Raw genomic sequence first — 9,712 nt, forward strand, 5'->3', positions numbered from 1 at the left:
TGCCGTCAATTATTGCCGTCAAATTAGCCAGAAACCAATTAAAATATTATTTTTTGTCCCATCTCTGTTGCAATCAATTTCTTTTTATTTTCCCAACTGTGTCACCAGAACGTCGCTTCAGTTCGTTTTTGTCCAACAGACCAAAAGAAAATCTGTAGAAATAGAACTTTAAAATTTTTAACATATTACAACAGAGATGAAGAACATTTCTGAGAAGGTAATGTAGAAGTCTGGGCACCTACAGGACTTATGACCTGTCATTGGCTGGTTTAAGTGGCCACTTTACACACTGTGTAACATTCACCATTCTGCCCATATTTGAATATCTATATTCCTTCAATTATTTCATCGACAGATCAATTGAAGACAGTTTATTATGCTCTAGTACAGTCAATCATTCAATATGCAATAGTTGGATGGGGGGGCCTACGCTCATCCCCCTTAAAAGTTCTACATTTTTTTAAAATTAAAATAATACTATATAAACCCTCCTTGTTCTCAACTACCGAACTGTTCAAAGAATTTAATGTTTTAAGAGTGGAGGATATCTACAGAAAGTGTTGTATGCTCTAGGTGCATAAGGAGAGCCTCCCATCGGACCGTATTACGGGAAGGTTAAGAACAGGATGCCTCGCTCTACAGAGAATTAAAACTACCACGGCCAAACATCTTTATACTTCTATAGGACGGAAGCTTTTCGATAATTTACAACACAATCTACCCCAAGAAATAAATTTCGGAAAATTAAAGAAAAGCTTGTTGACATAATTAACATTCACTGTATTTTGAAAATAAAGATGTATGTTTAATATGAGCCTGTGTTTATAAATTTTGTGTTTTTATTTTAAAAAAAATAGTGTTTTATTTTCTCAATTTTTAAAACTGTTTAATTTTTTATTTAATTTATTATTTTGTTTTGCATTTTTTGTTTCTTTTTTTATGTTATTTTGTTAACTTGCCAAACACAAGAGCCAGACTCCTTTTTAGCAAGTTCAACCTTAAGTGTTCTAGTTTTTTACTGAATGTTTTGTTTATATATGCTAATAAAGGTAGTTATTAAAAAAAAAATTAAAAAAAACTGTTGATGTTTGTGAAGTTAAAGTGCTGAAACCGCTATTTATGCGGGTAAGATTCATCTAATTTAATTATTTTACCTACATGCTAGGCAACGCCTGAAATTTTTTAATTTTTAAAGTTTTTTTACGAAATAGGCCTAAATAATGACCACAACTTAAGGCAAAATCCGACTATTTAAAAAAAAACGTTTAAATTTCATAAATAAAAGCTTTACCAGAACTCAATTTTGTTATTCCTATAAATAGTCTGTTGGACAAAAACGAACTACAGCGACGAGAAGTCAAAATCCCTATTTACCAAATCTTTTAAGAGTAACTTTTGTTTTTATACCACAATGTCCAGAATGTGTAGATTAGTCAATTCGTCACATAATAGATCTTCTGGCTCTTTGTAGATCTCTTCGCCATTTACACAGTGTGGGATGAAGATGGATTGACATGGGTTAGCTTGAAGTGTTTATGAAAAATTTGTATATTATTATTTTATTGCCTTTGTTTGTCTTTGCTAAGTAGTTTATTTATTTTTTAATTTTATTTTTTATTTATTAATAACAAATAAAAATACTATATTACAACTAAATAAAATTTTTTACATTAATCAAATACATATATTTACATTAACGTTTCCCATTACGTAAAAGAAATAAAAAATTCTTGTATACATAATGGGGAGTGATGTCTTACAATAGTTTATTTTATTTTAATTAATAATATTTTTAGGATAACATAAATAAATTACAAAAAATATATAAAAGATGTTTTCAATCAGTGTTACACAAAGAAGAATTATAGATGTAATTTTTCACTTCTTTCAAATATATTGTATTCCTGACTGTACTTTTTATTATCTTTGTTTATTTCATTAAAGAAAAATATTCTAATGGTTTTATATTATTTTTGTTCAGTTTCTTGTACATATGTTTCTTCATATAACTGTTGTAGTTAGCTTAGGCCGTATTTTGAATTAAAAAATAAACTACCATCAGCAGGTTGGTCCTGTGTATTGGAACATGAAACATTAAATGCTGACGCTGTCTTGTGTAAAATTATCAGGAAATTCTTCACCACGAGGTCGACAGAGCACTGCATTGGAACATTAACTGCGGCGTTTTTTTATCATCTGTTACGTGAAGGTAAGGTGGTCGGTCTTACGGTTCCGGTTCGAGTGCCAATACAGGGACAGGAAAATATTGTAGTGTAAAATCACCTTATAAACGAATACAGTAATACTCCAACTATCCGGATTAATGAATGTTAGATTTTATTGGTTTTAAGATAACACAGCGAACGGGGAAGTTAAGGGTTTTTTTATTTGTTAAAATACTTTTAAACTAAGTGAAAAAATGTATTTTTATTTTTATACATCGTATTATCGGCGCTATGATTTTTAAAGTTTTGTATTTCTGAAATAACTCAGCGTGTGACGTCAGAGGTTCTTTTCTGCCTGTTCTACCCGACCGAGTTTCTTCAGGGTACACTTGGCTTCAACAGTTTAGAGACTAGAAGGAATGTGTATTTGACTACACATTTTTATCGATTGTTGCGCGGTATGATCGATAATTCTGAGATTATGCGGAACATTAGTTTGTATGTTTCTGAAAATTAGCAAAGACAGCGTCAGCATAGATTGTTTCATATTCCGATATACAGGACCAACCTGCCGATGGTTATGCCTGCTGGAGGGGCTACCGCTATGCTGAACAACAACAATCGTATCGGTTTTCCGGAGCAGGATTCTCCTACTATTTTGACAAGAGTCAATCTACATATTTTTTGTCTTTTTATAATATGTACGTATTGAATTTTAGTTTGTAATGCACTCGTATGTATTATTTAAAATAAATGAATTGAATTGAGTTAAATGAAATTCTCCTGATTGGTTCGTTTGCGGTAAGCAAACCGGATATCCTTCATCGCTCTCATATCATTGGTTGGTTCATATGAACCAGTGTCATCGCTTAAAGTTGTGCATTTTTATTAAAATATTTTTTATAATTTTTTTCGTACATTTTAAAAAACTTTGCCGTACAATCCATAATTTTTACCGCGCGCAAGAAAATATTTAAACATGTTTTGTATTCAATTTTCCGTAGGGCAGAAGTTCCTCGTTGAAAAAACTCAACTAAACATGTCCAGTAAAGTAAATGCACAATTAAATTTAAAATTAAATTTTCAATAATTTTTTAATTTTTCATAACGATCTGGGTATTTGACAATCCTGATGACTGGAGTTCGGATAAACGGAGTTCTACTGTATTTAATGTCTACCCTCCAATGAATTGAACCTAGGACATCGACCATGGTAGGCGAATGCGACAACCACGCAACTACGAGGCGGACCTTATACCTGAGAGTAGCCATTGAGTCAAAAGCGCTCGTCCAGGATTATTGTTATATTTTACACCAAGAATTGTTTTCTTCATCCACTCGGACACAGGCATATTAAAAAAATAATAATTGCATTCTCACGGTTGCACAATATTTAAAAAATAAAATATAGCATTTTCACGGTTGCACAATATTTTTAATATCGGCGTAATAATTAGTCTGACCTAAAGTAGGGATCATGTTTACGCATGCAAAATTAAATTATTCAGTTTTTATCAATATCGGTAGGTACTCTGCTACTTGCGTCGTCACTACTAACAAATCGAAACAATTTTATTTTTAATCTAAGAATTTATAAGGCTTATCTACATCAGTGTTTATCAACCTGTGGGACGCGAACCCGGGGTCGCAAAAGCCTTTCTTGGAGGTCGCGGTGGCAATCAAGGTAAAAACTAAAAACGAGAACCTGTTTATTTCAATTTGTCGAATCGTGGTTATATTTTTGAGGTGCAAATAACCAAATAATTTTCTATTATTAATATGTTGAACTCGTGGTGTAGTGGTCAGCGCGTTTGTCTACCATTCAAGAGATCTAGGGTTCGATTCCCCACATGGTTGACATGATGTATTTATTTTAAAAAATGTGTTATTACACAAGAATATTTAATACGATATTGATTTGCGAGTGCAGATTGTATGGGTAAAGATTAACACGGATTAGATTTAAAATATTTTTTACTAGAAGTTACACACTATACCACCTGGTGGCTTGCGTGGTGTAGTGGTCAAGACGCTTGACTCACTCGTGGATGGTTCCGGGTTCGATTCCCGGTGGGAATACAAAAATGAAATGTGATTTATCTCAATCCTGGGTATTCTGTGATGTAATTCATCACCATAATTGGGCCTCCTGGCCTGATGTGATGCAAAAAATAAATAATTAGAATAATTTATTAAAAATAAATCACAATATGTGTAGTTAAAACTAGCCAAGGCCGACGAAAAAGAAATGCAGCGAGTGATGTTCTTTCAAGTGTCATATAGAACCTCGTATTGAGTGAAGTTAGGCTCGTATCAGGTTTGCCAACTGAAAAAGGCGTTCCAGTGTTGGCAACCTGATCATGTTTATTTATGTGCTTCGCTCTCCGCTACAATTTCATAGTCTCTGGACTGGCATATGAAGCGTAAGACTGATCATCTTACCTTAACTTAACAAAACAATTATCAAGGTTGGCTGTGATTGGTGTACCAATGTAGAATCCTATGCACCACTAGTTGCGGAGAGGGAATGATGACGATTTTATTTTTAATTATTTTTAGTAGATTTACGGACAAAGTCCATTTTAAACCATTATAATAATAATGATAGTAATGAAGATAATGATAATCATAATATAATAATAATAAATCTTTTTTAACCATAATATACGATGTGATTAATTTAAAATAAAACAATGGTATACATTGTTAAATGGCGGACTTATTTCCATTAGCAATTTAAGCACCACTAGACCACTTATGAATTACTAGGTACGGAGAGGGAATGATGATGATTTTATTTGAGTAGATTTACGGACAAAGTCCATTTTAAACCTGTATTACAACAAAAACAAAATGAATAATTATAATAACAATCTAAATAATAATAATCTTAATAATAATAAAAATATTAATAATAATTCAGATCCTGATTTTCTTTAACAAATCTGATCATTCTGGGTAGGGTGCCTGGAAACCACATTTAGTCTTATGATAAACCGAGGAACCGAATTTCATTATTTCTGAGTCTACGTGAAGGAACATTTACAGGTATTTGTTGGAAAATCATATAATCCATTGAGTATTTTATGGATAAAATTAAATCTGCATTGAATCGACGTTTTAAACTGGTGGCGTATTCACAAAGGTTGAACAACACTGATCTTCATTATTGGACTAAGGACGATACGTCACACGGCTCCCGCCTGACGCTCACCGATGCGATGCAATGGCGTAAACATTTGATACAGTAAATGATAAAAAGACATGTTATCTATATCAGATCAATGCAAATATGTATGATATGTGCCCGTTGGCCCATCAAGAGTTCAAGTGTCTTCCGTCGCGCACCAATACAATTTTAATCATCTGAATTTACTAATCCAAAGATTTCATTGATTAGGCGATAAAAGGGAAAAATCACTTTTTTTTACAATTTTAAAGTGATAATAGTCTTTAAAATACCGTCCACTAGAATTATTTTTTAAAATTTTGAATTTTGGATTCCAGCAAAAACGGTCATTGCATTGGCCACGCCCCTAATGCGTCACGATTCATGTTAATTTTGAACTTTGTACAAGTTAAAATTTTTATAGACCATCGTCACGAATCTTGACGTCACAATTATCAATGCCAAACATGTCGCGTTTTTCTAGGGACATATTTTTTTATAATATCTTTTTTAAGGTTATGTGTGAAAACATTTCTCCACAATATCGATATTGATTTTGAAAATACAATAAATTTTTCCAAATTCATTTCATATATTTTTATCGGTATTCGTAGTATGTGATATTTAATTTTAATTAATAATTAATTTAATTACTCTTATTTAATGACTCTTTACTTATCTACTCCGTTGTGTCAATCAATGTTTCCGCCGGTACAATAAAATTTTAGAGAAAATAAAATTTATCTTATTTTATTGAAAAAAACGGCACTTAGTACTTTTTACATATTAGTTACAAATACAGCTAAATATACATACATGTAAGTAAAATTATAAGTAATACAGAGCATTTAAAACAATATTATTAATTTACAAATAAAGAAAAAAATAAAAAGAAAAACAATATAAAAGATTTATTACCAGTTGCAAAATTATTTAAAAAAATTATAATTTGTTATTAGAAATACAAAAAAATAAGAAAACAATTTTGAATAACACTAAATGATATTTTTTTATATGTATTATTATTTAAAACTTATACTTGGGTAAATAGTATATATTTATGTATAAAAATATATAATGATGTAAAAAAAATTAAAAAGAGAAATATTTTGTGCCTTCTAATAAAATCACGAAAATAAACGAAAAACGAAAAAAAACACCAATAAAGAAGTTAAAACACTTTCGAATAATTTAAATTTATTTTAATAGAGAAGGAACACATTTTTGAGAAGGGAATATGAAAGTCTGGGAATTTACAGGGCAGATGGAAGAGTTGAGTAAATGTGGATGTTCAAACAAGAGCAGAATGATGAATGTTACACAGTGTGTAAAGTGGCCACTTAAACCAGCCAATGACAGGTCATAAGCCCTGTAAATGCCTAGACTTCCATATTCCCTTCTCAAAAATGTTTTCGCTCTCTGTTGTTTATAAATTTAAATATGAACAACTCCCTAGGGAGGAAATCCAGACAGCCTGCAAGCATTTGGACATACTCAAACATTGTTGAATTTGAATAATCTTCTTCTGCAGCCTTATTCTCTCCACTGCTGGGTAAAGGCCTCTTCCAAACGTCTCCATTCCTTCCTATCACCCGCTTTCATCATCCACGTTTTACCGGCAATTGAGGCAATGTCGACGACCCATCTTTTCTGTGGCCTTCCTACACTTCTTTTGTTTGGCCACGGTCTCCACTTTATTATTCTGGGTGTCCACCTGCAACCATTTTGCCTCGCCAAGTGTCCTGCCCACTGCCATTTCAATTTCGCAGCACGATCCATGACATCCACGACTCCGGTTCGTCGCCTTATTTCTTCATTTCTTATTTTGTCTCTTAGACATACACCGAGCATCTGTCTTCTTGTGGATCGTTGCGTGCATTTTAATTTCTGGCTACTTTTTTGTGTTATAGACATGGTTTCTAGTCCATATGTTGTCACCGGCAATATGTACGATTAATACACTTGTCTTTTCAAAGAAGAATAGGGCTAAGGGCTGCTTTCGGCAAACTTAAATATATTTTTGAAAATAAACAAGTCTCTATATGCTTGAAAAGACAAGTATTTGAATAATACTAAATGGTAAAAAAAAGTTATCTACAACTATTAGGTAACTCCTAGCTTCTTCTGCCAATGAAATATAGGAGAAGAGCCGCTCTATATGTACTAAACTTCACGTGCAACGAGTCACCAACGTCTTGGTACTCATTGCCTAGGCATAGAGTGTGAAGTTGGCGGCCTCCGTGGTGTAGTGGTCAAGACGCTTGACTCACGCACGGAAGGTTCCGGGTTCGATTCCCGGTGAGAACACAAAAATTAAAAATGTGATTTTTCTCAAGCCTGGGTGCTCTGTGATGTAATTCACTACTGTAATTAGGCCTCCTGGCCTGTTGTGGTGCAAAAAAAATGTAAAAAATGTAATGTAAAAAATGTAAAAAATGAAGTCTATTGATGACTGCATTTTTACCATATGATGTCGAAACATTGTTACTACAGTATTGGTAGGTTTGCCGAGTTGTCCTTTTCGGTACATTAAAATTAATTATTTAAAAAATTGCAGAGGTGTCAAACATAGAACGGAATTGGAAACCAACTAATTGCCCTTTTTTCTAAATATAATTATCTTACAGTTGTGTTATGATTATATTTTTTGCGATCTAGCAACATTACGCGACCACTTCACGTGTTTTAGACACAGTTCGATGCATTTAAATATGATTCTACGCTCCATCTGGACTATTCTTTATTCTATGTGTATATTGTTAAAATTATCTCTTATATGCAAATAAAACAAGTATCCAACGAACATTTTTCGGTTTGATTTTGCATTTGGTCTCCTTATAAATGACCCTTTGATCTCGGTCAAGTCAACGCATTTTTTGCAATATTTGTAAGAAATAAGATAAAACTGCAACTTGGCAGGACATTTAGCATGACTCGTCTCTTTGCGTTTTTGTGGCTAATGGATAAAAAATGAGTATATTTAATACTTATTCGTGTAATGCCTACCGCGGTCACAGTCACCTATTTATATTTATAATGCAAAGCGCCAATATGGCGTCGGTTCTTTTTTAAGTGCGCAGAGCTGTTTACAATAAAACTAAGCATCCGTTGATTGGCCAGATAAAATTACAGCACAAAACAGTCCGCCATTAAAGATCTGCAGTGAGATATCGCGGGCTTAGTTAACTACGCTCATTAACAGCAATTGAGATGCTTAATAGAAAATTCCAGAACGGCCATTAAGGACATTTACTCTAGATTTACTTTAGATTTAAGCACCGCCCACCACAAGGCACAAAGAGGCAGGTATCACATTTTTAAGGGGAACTTGACCTCATGACTAATAATGCATATCTAGGCCCGTATTATAATGGGAAGTTTACCGAGTTACCTTAACTTCTTATATGTCAATGAAGGTGTATAGTGGGATTTGAATGTTAGTGTAATTAATGTCCTGACGAAGAGACGGGTACGTCTCGAAACCGGTAGACATAGAAAAGTCAGTAAGTGGTTGTATACAATAATCGGGTTGTGGTCCTGTGGCTAGTGTCTCGGACTCACGGACCGAAGGTTCGTGGTTTAAATCCCACTCTACCCCAACTCGATTCCATTTTCTAATAGTGAGTTATTTACAACTCGTTGAAAATGGCTCTCAAAATGAAATATTTGGGTAAATCGTAAGAACGCAAATATTTGTTAAAAAAAAAAAAAAACAATATATGGAAATGCTTAACCATAAAGTAATTGCTTTAAATATTTATTATAGAAATAAAAGACGAGTGATACTTTAATCCGCAAATTTGGAATGTCCAGTGACCGGTTTCATCGCTTTCGCAACATCTTCGAGACTGGTATCTTTATTAAGAAATTCAATGTATCTAACAGAGGTGAGGATAGAGAAAATTAAGGTATGGAAAGAAAAATAATTGGGAAAATTTAATTAAACTGAGGAACTGCCTAGACGAATCGGGTTAAGTTGGGCTGCGTTTGGAAAACTGAAACACGTTTTCAGAAATAAGGAAATCTCAAATAATCTGAAGGCCAAAGTCTACGATTTTTGTGTTCTGCCGGTGGCAACATACGGTTTTGAAACCATGTCACTCACTGCTAGAAGTGTTCACAAAATTAAATGCACTCAGCGGTCTATGGAAAGACAAGTGTTGGGCGTCTCCTTAAGAGACCGAATAAGGAATGAGGAGATAAGACGCCGTACAAAGGTGACCGATATCGCAGAAAGAGTAGGAAGACAAAAATGGCGATGGGCGGGTCATGTGGCGAGACAAGAAGTCGATAGGTGGACCCCCAGAATACTAAACTGGAGACCCAACGAAAGTAAAAGGAAATGGACTGACGACGTCGTCGAACTCGTGGGCCATGT

This window comes from Micrasema longulum, unplaced genomic scaffold (genome assembly GCF_059751315.1).
Source record: "Micrasema longulum isolate JH-2025_06_02 unplaced genomic scaffold, ASM5975131v1 h1tg000425l, whole genome shotgun sequence".
In the NCBI taxonomy this organism is placed as follows: Eukaryota; Metazoa; Arthropoda; class Insecta; order Trichoptera; family Brachycentridae; genus Micrasema; species Micrasema longulum.